The 13,402-nt window shown below is 54.3% G+C and overlaps 1 protein-coding gene and 1 long non-coding RNA gene across 2 annotated transcripts in view; one reads left to right on the top strand and one right to left on the bottom strand.

Moving 5' to 3' along the window:
• The window catches only part of KCNK3 (potassium two pore domain channel subfamily K member 3), a 37,619-nt gene that overhangs the window by 13,390 nt on the left and 10,827 nt on the right, over positions 1-13,402 (top strand). The gene's annotated exons all lie outside the window — the stretch shown is intronic.
• On the bottom strand, positions 89-11,980 carry LOC128311288 (uncharacterized). The gene is made up of 2 exons (XR_008289617.1): positions 1,539-11,980; positions 89-1,398 (listed from the first exon to the last, which is right to left on the bottom strand). It is a non-coding gene; the product is annotated as an uncharacterized LOC128311288 (long non-coding RNA).

Below are 13,402 nucleotides of genomic sequence, written 5' to 3'. Positions count from 1 at the left end.
GCTTATTACCAGCCCCTGTGGGCAGTTAGATAGACAAGTCTGCAGCGCAAGGGAGAGGTCAAGGCTGAAATACAAATCTGGGAGTTATCAGATGGAAATAATATTTAAAGTCACGAGGCTAGATGAGATCACCTGGGAGGAGCAGGGAGCAGGGGAGAAAAGCCCAGGGCCAGCAGCACCACCACCGCCCCCAACACGGGGAGGGAGGGAGAGCAGGAAAGGGGGCCTGCCAGACACTGGAGAGGAACCTGGAGACCAAGAGCAGTGTTTCAGGAGAGAGGGAGCTGTCAGCTGCCAGCTGCTGCTGGGAAATCAAGTCAGATGACCGCAGGGAAACCACCAGTGCAATTGGCAGCCTGGCGGCCATGGGAGACACTGACTATGAAAACAGAGGGCCACGTTCAACAGCTTGTTCCGGGAGCAGAAGGTGGTAGGGGCGACTTTTGTATCTGTGGAGCCGGAGGTGGAACAGAGGGACCAGGTTTCAAGAGAGGCAAGGGAGAGAACGCACGGCCGTCACGGCTCCCCGTCTTCAGGCCTTTTTCATAAATGCTTCGCAAACCCTCCTACAGAGGCCCGTGAGCAGTTATCATTATGTCCATTATGCAAACGAGGTCCAAGTTCCAGCTCAGTTATCAGCTCAGGGCTCCCAGCCAGGGATCCAGTCCAGGCCCATCTGCCCCCAAAGCCCCTGCTTGTCGTGCAGCAGCCCCCCAACCGGCCCCTGGTTCTGCCAGTCTCTCCTTGCTGCTGCCTCCCCCGTCTGCCCCGTCTGCCCCACCTCCCCATCCATCCTTGTCCTTTGATCGTTTCTGCCAGCTTCCAGCAGTCTTGGCCTCTGCCTCCCTCCTCTGGGTGAGCTCTGCTTTTTCTCTTTGATCCGGCAAGTCCGTCCTCAGCTGTGTCCTCAGCTGGGCCCTGTGTCCCTCTCCCTGTCAATGCAGGATGTCCTCACACCTCTTCCCAAAGGTGGGGGGTCCGCAAGCACAAGGGCCTTGGGGGAGCCCGGGTATGTGGGATGGGAGCGTGGTTCCTGCCCACCCCGCAGCTGCTGCTGGGGGCTCTTCAGGCCGGGCCCAGCTGCAGTCCAGTCCCCACTTAGCACTGAGGGTCCCGAGATGCGAGCTCACAGGCCACAGATGCACGTGGGGGCAGCCAGGAGTGGGCAGCTGGAAGGGCCAGGCATTCTTACCCTGATGGATCAAGACGGGCCTCAAAGTTCTTCTCAAGAGAATGGGACACATGGGAAGCGGTGGTCAGGAGTCCCAAATAGGGCGACATAGCTGACAAAACGAGCCACCTGGCTGCCACCACATGCCTCCAGAGAAGAGCGGGACTCAGGACCTCAAAGTCCCTTTTGGAGCCAGATGATTCCAGCGGAAAGTCACGAGGCAAGGCCTAGAGACAAGTAAGGTAGAGAGGAAACCTGCCGGGACCTGGGCCACGTCACTCTCCACCCAGCCTGGCTGCTCTCCTCCCCACCTTGCCTACATCCTGACCCAGACGAAGGGAGGCCCAGAGCCACCTTCAGCTCCTACCTCGGATTCTGAGGCCCTGCCCGCCCCCGGCTGTGCTGTGACCCGGCTCCCAACTGGAAGAGATGAGCAGAGGGGACACGCAGACACCACAGGGCCCAGCCACTCCCCAAAGCCCTGACAGGGGGCTGTGGTAGTAATTAGCTTCTCACACATCCCCGGGGTTATTTTTAAGCCTCGTTCTTCCCTGGTTTATTTTTAAAGTAACACTGGCACGCGGCTGGCCAGCTGCCCTTCCCAGGTGCCGTGCCGATTTGGGCCAGGAACGGAGCAGGGCAAAATGCGTCCCTCCCCTGGGGCCCCCCACCGGGTGCCAGAGTTAGCCAGCCCCTCACTGGATGGCAAGGGAAGTTCCTGCTGCTCTGAAAGCCCAGGTCCAGCCTGGGGCGAGCAGGTGGGCTGGCGGCGGGAGAGCCCGCCCTCCTCCCGCTCGGCCCGAAAACTCTCACATCTCTGTCCTGCCACTGATGCACACGCTCCATGACCTCGACCAGGTCAGCTCACCTGCCCAGGCCTCAGCTTCCTCACTGCTCAGCTGGGAGAGTGATAGCCATACCTGCCTCCCTGACTGTCAGACACTCAGAAAGAGAGTGAGAAACTGAAGCAAGGCTCGAGCATACAGGAAAACACTGGGATGAACTCTCCATGCAGCCGGGCTGCCCCCCACTGTCCCACTAAACTCCCTTGAAGCCCTGCCTCTCCCCCTGGGTGAGTGACTCCTCCGTGAGAGGCTCCTCGGTTCCCTTCATCTCTTACCCACCGCCCGGAGACCAGCCTTCCACATTTGCAGTCTGGCCGAGCTCTGATCCAGGCTGCCCGGGGTGCAGGGGCAGCTGTCAGGCTGCTGGTGGCCATTACAAGGCTTCTGCTTGGGATGGGGGTGGAGAGGGCAGAGCCCCCACCCCCACCACCCCCACCCACCTCCTCCCTGGCAGCCTTCCAGAGAGCTCAGCTATGGAAAAGCACTGCCAAGGGTGAGCTCCAAAACACTTTCCTCAGCTCCAGAGCAATAGCTAAGCCTGGAGAGGTATGACATAAGGTAGAGGACACCGAAAGGCAGGTTGAAAGTTTGGGCTTCTTTCCCTGTAGTCAATGGGGAGTCACAGAAGGTTTTTGAGTGGAGGAGTGACATTTTGAGCCGAAAGCAGGTTTTTACGCAGAGAGCAGAGTGGGGCATAATCTGGAAGTTGGGGTGGGGAAGATTAGGGAAGGGGCTGGAAAGCTGCCAAGGAGGTCAGGAACCACTGCCCAAGCCCAGACTGCAAAGGGTGAGGGCCTGGATGACTCTGGTGGCTAAAGGAACAGAAGAAAAGGACAGGACTAGGAGGACTAGGACAAGGTGTGCAGGGGAAAAGAGGAAGGGATGGTGTTCAGTCTGGCTAAGGAATGAGGACATTAACAGGAATCGGGCAGTACAGAGAGAGCCAACATGGGGCAGAAGGGTGCTTTCGGGTTGTCACAACAAGCTTGGGTGTCCCAGTTCAACCATGTAGAGCATGGAGTGGAGCTGGAGGCAAGTTCTTGGCGGCCTGCTCTGGGAGCCAGCATCAGAGCAGCTCATGCAAAGTCCTGCCCCACTCTTACAATCAGGGTGCAGCGGGTGAGATGCAAAGGACCAGCAGAAGCAGGAGAGTGGAGTGTCCACAAAGAAGGCAGAGGAAGACTGGCCATCGGGGATGAGCGTGGCCAGAATATGAAGGACAGTAAGGATGCCAACATCCAAGACTCTGTGTGTGGTTGTCCAGGTTGTACACTGTCCAAAAGAATCCAGCTGATGGGTTAGGAAGCTGAAGTTCAACATGCTCAGCAAACTATGCACTCCCAGAGGCTACATCCAGCCAGAGGGGCCCATTTTTTTTTTTCTAATTTATTCTAGAGTTGCCACATAGGTACGGACAGCCCTGTGCCACGGGGTCTGACACTCAGGAAATTCCCGAGGTTTTCAGCAAGAGTGGTCTTGGTGAAGTGGGGACAGCTAAAGGGGTGAGAGGGGAGGCAATTCTTGGGGGAAGTAAGACCAAGGAAAGAGCATGGTAGGCCTGTCTCCCTCCCTTTAAAAAAACAAACAAACAAACAAACTTGCCGCCAATACTGAGCCACTAGGAGAGGACAGTTTGAAAATACCGCCAAACAGGGGGCCTCCAGAAACAACGCCAGGAGGAAGAGCCCAGGACCGGGGCAGAGTGCAGTCAGGGGGTCGGCCTTGGGAAGGGAGTCTCTCCTCCTCTGAATGGAGAAGCTGGAAGGGAGCAAGGCCCACAGAGAGAACAGGAGAAACAGTATAGGGAGGGCCTCACTCTGCCATGTTTTAGATGTATGACCTTGAGCAAGTCACTGAACCTCCCTGTGGCTCAGCTCCTGCATCTTTAAATGGTAATAATAATAGTACCTACCAAATAGGGTTGTTTGAGGATTAAAAGAGGAGCATGTATTAGCTCGCTTAGAGCAATGTGGCACGTGGTAAGCACCATATAAAAGTCAGCTAGTATTGTTTTGAATTGGGGAGGAGGGAGCCGTGACAGAGGCATTTAATCATTTGAATAAAGTCAAGTGCAGAGAAAGCTAAGCTAGCTTGCCCAGATTCCACATTGAGGAGGGGTGGGGGGGGGGGGTGCACAGCAGAACTGTAAGCAGTAGCTGGAGAGAGCTGGGTCCCGCGGAGACAGCCTGGGTCCTGGGGACGCTGCCCAGCTTGGAGCTCTTGGCACCATAAAAAGCAAGTTCAGGGCACCAATGCATAAATAGGAGCCTCTATAGGCCATAGGAGCCATGAAGTCATTCTCCTATTATACCGGATTCTGGGCTGTGAACAGCGGTGAGGGTGGAGGGCTTAGAAGGCGGCAGAATGGCAGAGATAATTGAAAAGGCTGGGAAATCAGAGGTCAGAAGAGAGGTGGCAAGCCCAGGGTGAGTCAGGCAGTGGGAGGCAGGCTGGGGGACGAGCGTCTGCATCCATGTCTCTGTGAGAAGGGCGGCGTCCCCAGGGATGGGGACAGCTGCTTGCTGTCTCCAATGAGGACAACAGGCTGAAAGGGAAGGGTCCGAGCCTTGGTCATCTCATTCTGCCTGAGGAGCATTTCCGACAGGGTGTAGGGTGCAGTGAAATGTGTTTCCATGGAGAGTGATGGAATCTTAGCCTCTGAGCGGAGTCTCTCTTTGTGGGGGAGGGGCTGGATCTGGGGACTTCTTTAAATCCTAAACAACTTGAAGGGACAGCAGGGCCCAGAGGCCAGGTCCTGTGAGGGGCTCTTCCTGTATCGAGGTGCAGACTGTCCGCCCATCTGGTTCTTGCATTCTCTGCCCTGGATGGTGGACAGAGTCACGCCAAGAGGCTACTGTGGGGACGTGTGGGGTGCTGGAGCCAGTGTGTATGTGCATGTGTCTGTGTGTGCACTTGTGCACACATGCTTGTGTGACTAGTGGGGGTGGGGACACCACATCTGCAGGCCGGCTCAGAGGGAGAGAAGGTCCCGGCAGCTGGCTCCAGGCTGAAGTCCCTGTTGCCTGGAGTCCCTCTCCTCCTGGGCACTATGCCAATCTGCACCATCTGAGCTCCTGAGCCCTGGGGAGAGTGCTGAGCCTAAGAAAAGCCTCCTTCACATCTCCTGGCATCTGTTCCCAAATTCCCTGCCAGCCCAGAGCTGTCTGGGCCACTAGCCACGACCAGAAAGGGGAGTGTGGAAGCAGGTGGTGGAGACAGGGTCCACAGGGGCCACACTCACTCCAAGACCATCCCACCCAACCCAACCTCTCCATTAAGACTGGCTCCCTGCATCTGCTGGGAATCTGCTGTGGACGCTGGGCAAGGTGGGCCAGCGGAGAGAGACCCACCTCCGTGCAAAGCCCTAACACCTGGCAGAGAGTGGCAAGGGCAGGAAAAGGTGCCATTCTTCCAGTTGGGGGAAAGCGTGTCCAAAGAGGGGGCCCGGAGCTGTCCTTGGAGGGCAGGAGAGACGGAGGAGGCAATTCCAGGCAGCTGTAACATGAGGAAGTGCCCAGAGGTGGGATGTGGGAAGGATGCAGGGAAGCCTCGCAACAGAAGGTACTAGAAGTGTTGGACCAGGCCAGGTAGGGGGTTAGTTGTGGACACTCCAGACTGCATTTATACATCTGGGGAATAAAAGAAGGCTTCTGAGGGGTGGGTGGCAGCTCAGAGCTGTGCTTAAAAAAGTAATAACACTAATAACAACTCCTGCCTCCTGAGACTCTCTGTGAGCCAGGCCTTGTGCTAGGCACTTTACCCACTGTATTTCTAATGCCCAGGCCACCCAGCTACCTAGCAAGAGAGGGGCTCACGGAGGCAGTGTGAGTTGTGGGAGAGGCAGCAGGTCTGGAATCAGGAGACCTGGGTCTCAGGTTCAGCTCTGGGACTCTAACCTTGGGTGAAACACCCACTTTCCCAGGCTTCACTATCCCCAGCTGTTGAACGTGGACCACCCCTGCCCAGAGGGTCACACAGGGCTGCTGTAAGGATCAACAGGAATGTTCCTAAACACTGTAGAGTGCTGCGCCCACGTGGGTCTCCTGAAACTCAGCCAGGGCCCTTCCGCTGTGCTGCTCACCTCGTAGGGCACACCTTGTCTGGTGCTTGGGAGCCCAGGCCCTCCATCTGTAGCTGCTGGCGCTTAGTCAAGGCCCAGCCCCTTTGGGCCAGCGCAAGTAAAAGGGAACAGCAGCGCTTTGCCAGTGTGAAGGCCAGTATTCAAAAGCCCAGGCCTTTCCCTCCCTCTCTCAGGCCACCCCTGTCTCTGCTATACCCAGCCACCCTGGCTTCTCTTCCCCTGCAACTCCGACTCCCGCGTGACTTTAGCTCACAGTGGTCCTAGCCAGGACCCAGTTCTTTGTAAACCCAGCTCCCCAAAGCTGACCAGCCGGTCAGCCTGTAATCACAGTCCCTGAAAGAGATAACCTGACTGGCTCAGCCCAGAGGACAGTTTGGGTCCTCTTGGATCAGGTGTCCATCAGTCGTCCAACCAACGGCAGGCTAGACCGAGGTCACATGGGGCAAAGGGGCTGGCCAGGCCCTCAACTAAGGTTGTTGCAGGAAGGGGGAAGGCACTCCAGCCATGTCCATCGAAGACAGCCTTCCTTGGGGCCCTGTCCCTTTGCCCTCCAGCTTCCCCCTCCCCACTTCCTGCTCAGGGCCATATTGAAGTATCCTAGGAGTCTCCAAAGAGACCTCCAGAGGGCTGCTCCCTGGGACAGAAAGGACCAGCCTTTGGAGGGACACCATTTCCCTCCTCACATGGTTTGAACACCCACTGTCCTGCCCTGAGGCATTTACAGTACTCTTAGGATGATGACCCACTACACACGTTTTCCATGAGCTGTCAACCAAGTGCATGGTCCCAGGGACACCCAAGAGTGTCTGGACTCCGAAAGCCAAAAGATCTATGTCGAATCCTGGCTTTGCCAATTTTTATCAGTCCTTAGCTTCCCTGAGCCTCAGTTTCCTTATCAAAATGGAGCTAACAGTGCCTACCTTGAAGGTCACGGTGAGGACTGGAGATAATTAACGTAAGGGTGCTGGATTGGGTTAGCGGTAGGGGCACTAAGGGCAGAGAAAGCATAGGCTTCCCTCTGGCCTGGGAATGCCCTCCCTTGCTCTCCCTCCTTCCTCACACACTCCCCCCCTCCCCATTCCCACCTGCCACCCCACACTCAGCCTCACACAGTGGGGGCCAGGAGGCAAGTCTCCACCAGGGGACCGAGCCTGGGCCCTGACCGCCTCTTAAAAACCGTTGTCCGGTGTCCAGCACCACCCGGGCCAGCTGGCCCCCTCCCCGCTTTCTGTGCAAGCAGACTTGACTAAATGAAGCTTTGCTCACAGAGGCATCACTGCGCGTTAGGAGCTGGGTCAATACGGCAGGCGGTGTCCGGTGTCCGCCAGGAGAGGCAAGGGAGTGGCAGAGACGGACGCTGTGCGGAGAGCTGAGAGGACGGGATGCTGTTGGGGCCAGAGCAGGAGGAAGGTTCCTCAGAAGGCTCCTCAAGAGGGAGAAGGCAGGGGATAGGGGGGCAGGGGATAGGGGACAGCAGCCGGCGTTGCATCCGCACAGGGAGGCGGTGAGTGTGGAAAAAGGGAGGAAGGTCTTCCCCATAAGTCTATAAATCGAGGATTGTGCTAAAACTAAAAATTTACTTAAACAAAAGAGTAAATGGTAGAAGGAGGAGGAGGATAAGGAGGAGAAAGGGGGACAGAGAGAGTATGGCCTCAGACAGTAACCTTGGCCCAGTTTCTGGCGACAACAAGGGCCAGGCAGCTCCGTGCACGAGCCAGGTGTTCACGCCAGCCCTGAGCAAGACTCCCAGGTATCCGGGGACACCTTTGGAGGCCTGAGGGAACATGAGTGCCACGTTCCAGCCACAGGAGCACTGGCAGGATTACTGTGCCTTTCAACTCCCTCCGGTTTCCAGGTGCCCACAGGATCCCCCTGTCTGGGTCCCCCTGTCACAGGAAGGTGCCTCTGGCATAGACTCCACACATCCTGGGGCAAGTCTTTACTTCAGGGACCGTCTCCTCTCAGCCTCCCACTCGCCTGCTTCTCTTCCCAGAGGGCAAGACCAAGCCACCCTCAACTCCATGTCCTCTCCTGGCACGGAGCAGAGTAGCTGGCGCAAAGCAGGGGATGCTTAAGAAATGTCTGCTCAATTAATTAACTAAGACAGACTAAGAGGAACGAAGCCATCTTTGCCCCTCTGATTTTCCAACTGATATTCCTGAGACCAACCAGGTGCTGCAGCCTTCCTGGGTCCCCTGCCGCCCACTCGGCCTCTGTAGGCACCACGCCCCCCTCTTCCAGGGCTGGCTCTGAGCTCCCCTCTGCCTCTTGCCATCCGGCTCAGGCCAGGAGGGCACCTTCTGGGGCACGGCAAGGCCCAGCCTCCTGGGAGAAGGGCCTGGATGGGAAGAAGGGGGACTGGTAGCTGGAGAGGGCACCTGCTTTGACCCCAGTCCAGAAGCCCGGGAGGCCACCGAGACACGGAAGAAAGAGCGGGAAGGCCTGGCTCTGCCACGTGCCCATGCGGCCTGGTCCAAGTCACCCAGCCCCTAGGCTCAGTCTCCTCAGCTGAACACCCCAGGCACCTGCCTTCCAGAGTACAGCATCTAATCCGCCAATGTTGGCTAGATTGTGCACGGCGACAGGCCTGAATCTGTGCCCCGACTCGGCCACTCACCGGCTGTGTGGTCTTAAGTGAGTAACGGGAACTTTCTGTGTCTCCGTTTTCTCACCTGTGAAATGGAGATAATACCTCTCTCATATAGGGTTTGTGGAGATGAAAGTAAATGATGTGCATGAAGCACTTTGTACGGTGCCTGGCACAGCAATGCTCAAATAGATGTGAACTTGGTCATTATTACTGTTATTACTACTGCTACATTGTACTACCACCGGACCTAGAAGTACAAGCTACCACTCACCCTCAGAGTCCAGAGGGAGACTGGGAAAACAAAATGAGAAAAGGAGGCGGCGGGGGGGCGGCGCGCAGCGCCTAGGTGGCTCAGTCGGGTAAGCGTCTGACTTTGGCTCAGGTCATGATCTCACGGTTCCTGGGTCCAAGCCCGCGTCGGGCTCTGTGCTGACAGCTCAGAGCCTGGAGCCCGCTTCCGATTCTGTGTCTTCCTCTCTCTCTGCCCCTCCCCTGCTTGTGCTCTGTCCCTGTCTCTCAAAAATGAATAAATGTTAAAAAAAAATTTAAAGGAGGAGGGGGAGGAAAGAAGGAGGAAAAAGAGAGAGAAGGAAGAAAAGGCAAAGAAGAAGCTAAAAAAGTAAAAAGAAGCAAAGATTCCAGGGCCCAGGAGGCTGGACTCCAGGGCTAGATGGGGGTCCACTGGGGACCCCTGGGGGCTCAGCAGTCAGTAGGGAGAGCCTGGGGACCAACAATACTCCCTAACGCCTTGGCCCATGTTAGCCCCGGGAGACCTAGACAGGGAGACGTGGTCATCTCCTCCCTGACTCCATGTGGCCTCCTGCCCTAGGAGGCTGCATGGGGGTGGGGTCGCAGACTTCAGTCTGCCTCGGCTGTGGGCCGTATTCAGAGCACTGCCGGCCAGGCCAGCCTAGCTCCGGCCCCCTTGCAGGAAAATGCAAAGGGTTCTCAGGCGACCCACGGCATCCACTCAGCACGGACTGGAACAGCTCTGCGGACATGCGGGCCCCAGCGACTGTGCGTCTGATGTGCAGCCAGAGGCCCAGTGCCATTGTTTGGGGGACCCGACAGTGCTTTCTCCACTGTTTGTGGGGCAGGATGCACGGCCCCTCTGGAGGTCCAGAATCCTAGAATGTCACAGGGCCTCAAGAACATCTCTAGCTTCTTCATTTCCCACAGGAGGGCCTCCAGGCCAAGAAAAGGGCCAGGTCTTGCCTGTGATTACACAGTGGAACAACTCAAACCAGACCCCAGCCAGGTCTTCTGACTTTCACTCCTGTGGAAGAGTCCTGGGGCAGCCTGGGGCAGTGGAAAGAGAACTGCCTTCGAATTTCAAGTTTGGTTGTAGCATCCATAGCCAGAGATAAAACCCTTTACTTCTCTGAGCCTTAGTTTTCACATCCGTAAAATAGGAAGGAAAAGAAGAAGAACGCCTAAGGGTTGCTGTGCAAGCTCAAACGATAAGAGGTAAAGAAACTGCTTTGTAAATGACAAAGCTCTGCACAAGTAAAACACAGAACATATTACTATTTTAGAACTTAGAGCACTTGCATGTATTAAGGACTCAAAAAGTCTGCTGGTTGAGGGGATGAAGGTTTGAGGCGTGTTGAGTGATGAATGAAGGGCTCTGAGCACTGATTTGTTCAGGTGGGTAGGATCAGGGAGGCTTCACCGAGGGGGTGACTTTTGAGATGGGCTTGGATGGAAGAGTAGAAACCCATCAGGAAGAAAAAAAGCATGAGCAGCATCCACATACGTGCAGGTGCAGCTGGGGCCTCCAAGGAGCCGCGGATCCCAATTTTACATGCAGGTTTGAGCTCCAGACTCTGCTGGAAACTCACCCCTCGCCCCCGGGCCTATGCATGGTACATGGAACAAGGGGAGCTAGCAATTTATTAAATCTTCAACTATAACATGGTCAGAGAAGAAATAACCTTCCGATCTAACATCCCATTTGACAGATATGAAAACTGAGGCTCAGGAAGCCAATGTGCCTTAACAAAGGCCCTACAGCAGACTCCGCAAACTAGGGCCCATAAACCAAATTTGGCCCACCACCTATTTTTATAGATCAAGTTTTGTTGGAACATGGCCACACCCCTTCATTTACATATTGTCTATGGCTTTCGTCTCGATATAATGGCAGAGCTGAGTAGTTGCAAGAGCCCATACAGACTATGAGACCTAAAATATTTACTATCTGGCCTTTTAAAGAAGTTTGCCAACTCCTGTCCTACAGCAAGGTAGTGGCAAGAGCTGGGATGGAAGCCAGGCCTCTGACTCCTGGTTGGGTGCTTTTTAATTCCATGCACCCTTGCCCCTCTGGGCCCATGCTGTCCCCTGTAACACTGCCTGAAGGGTGAGCTTTCAGGCAGCCAGGCTCTGCACAGGCTCAACTCCAGGACGCATGGTGTAGCCAACAGGGAACACCTGGGCGGGCCACTGTTACCCTCATGACAAAATAGGGCTTCTTGCTGGAGGCAGTTCAACCCCTTTGGGGGGAGTCTGACACGGAAATGCCAACATGTGCCTGCTTCTCCTCCATGGGCAAAGCGGAAAGAGCCAGAGAGTATTAAGTGTAGGACTCAGGCCAGCCAGATGCCAAAGTTATAGACACAGCCTTTCAAGAAGCCCACAGAGGAGGACTGGCATCTCCAGCCATCTGCTGAGGTGGCCAAGTCCACTTTAAATTGTGCTGTAGAATTACTTTCTCGGTGCCAGACTGTCCGTGGTGAATTCATTTAATTAAAACCCCACCAAATCCAATCTGTTAGAAGTTCTGAGTTCACACATGTCCTGTCCAATCGGTCATAAGGATGCAGATAGGCCACGGGCCTGGGCCACAGCCACCTGGTACAGTGACTGGCCCATAACAGACCCCATAAGCCCCAGGTCAGTGCGCTTCCAAGGACAACCGGAGTCGCTGCCCTATTGTGTGATACAGCCCGCTGCGGACCTCACGCTCTGTTCATCCTCCCTGTCTCTACCCTGTTCGTCTCTCAGGCTCAGTGTTGAGCCTTCCCTAATTTACTCATTCAACAGAGATTAATTAAGTGCCAGCTATGTGCCAAGCATTCTTCTGAACGTGGGGAAAATAGTCGTAACAAAAGAGACAAAAATCCCTGCCCACATGGAGCTTACAGTTTAAACCCAAAAATGCAAGAGCATCTCACACACTATGTCTCTACAAGGGTAGAACTCTCATTTAGGGTTCTACTGAACTCAGTTTAGGCCTGAGCACTTGACAATGGAACCGTGCAGAGGCCTCCTAATTAAACCTCCTGCCCTGCCCCCCCCCCATCTCCTACTGCCAACCATCCCCTACCCCCGCCCTGGAAACAGACACCTCTTTGGTATGTCCCTCCCCTACTCGGGAGCTATCAACAGGTCCTCATTGCCTCCAAGTTGAGATTTGAACTCCTGCCCCTACCCTTCACCTATCTTGCTCTCCTCACCAACCTATGCGGCTCAGGTGAACTTCCTGCTCCAAGAAATCCAGAGTTTTTGTTGCTGTTAGATTTACAATATTCATTGCTAGCTACTTATAAAAGTAATAGTTTTTAGAAAATACACAAGACATAAAAGCAAATTAAAATTAATCATGAGCCCCATGATTCAAAGATAAGCTCTCCGAGCTTTTTCGTGTATTTCTTTCCAGGTGTGTGTAGATACATTTTTTTATATTTATATATTTAGCGTGGGATCCCATTATACATAAAGTGTTGTATCCTGCCATTTTTATTTAACATTCTATGGTGGTTTTCTATGTAATTAAGAGACTGCTGAGGAGTATATTTAATCGCTGCACAATATCCCACCACATAAACACACCTTAATATGTTTAACCAAACCCTATTGGTGAACATTTGGACTGTTTACAATTTTTCACAATGAAAATGCTGCTATAAACATCCTTGTTCATAAATCTTTGTTCCGATCTCTGGTTATTTTCCCAGCAGAGATTCTTAGAAGTGGCACTCCAGGGTCACTGGGCAGACACGTTTCTAAAGGTTCTTGATGTGTATCATGAAGCTGCCTTCCTGAAAGTCTGTTGGTCCCCCTCCCCTCTCCCTTTGTGAGAATACCCACTAGCCTCGGACAGGTATATTTTCTCTGCCTCCTATGTGCCCTGTGTCTCTTTGCATTGTGTCTTTGCTTCAGCAGCTCCCCTCAGTCAGAACCCTGCATTTCCCATCCATCCTTCAGAGCTCAGGGCAAAGACCACCTCCTCCATGAAGCCCCTCCTGATACGCTAACTAAAGTTCTCCACCTCTAGCCTTCCCTCGGCCCCTGTCTTAAGTTCTTCCTAAGATAATTCCCACCGTTGCCACGCATTGTAATAATGTGTGTAATAATAGCCTCTTCTTTGTAAGGTACATTGAAGTGCTTCCACTGAGCTGTTTCATCTGATTCACTTCAGATAGAATGTGTTTTGAGGTCAAGGACCATGGTTTCATTATCAGAGTCTAGTTACTCTGGCCCCATCACCAACCTCAAGTCTAGCCCAACCTCAAGCTAGATCCTGATTTAATGGAGTTTTACAACAGCCTTCCCTATTCCTTGGCCTACCAGAACAGAGTTTGGGATGTTCCCCTCTGCAGCAAGGACTGACTGGAACAGGGGGCCCTGGATTCCAGTCCTCACTCTGTGAGGGACTCACTAGGTCTTAGGGCCAGTCTCCGTCCCTCTCTGGGCCTCAGTCTACTCATCTATAA

Source organism: Acinonyx jubatus, chromosome A3 (assembly GCF_027475565.1).
Source record: "Acinonyx jubatus isolate Ajub_Pintada_27869175 chromosome A3, VMU_Ajub_asm_v1.0, whole genome shotgun sequence".
In the NCBI taxonomy this organism is placed as follows: Eukaryota; Metazoa; Chordata; class Mammalia; order Carnivora; family Felidae; genus Acinonyx; species Acinonyx jubatus.
Note: the sequence above shows the minus strand (reverse complement) of the source record. Positions and strands in the feature narration are given on the sequence as shown.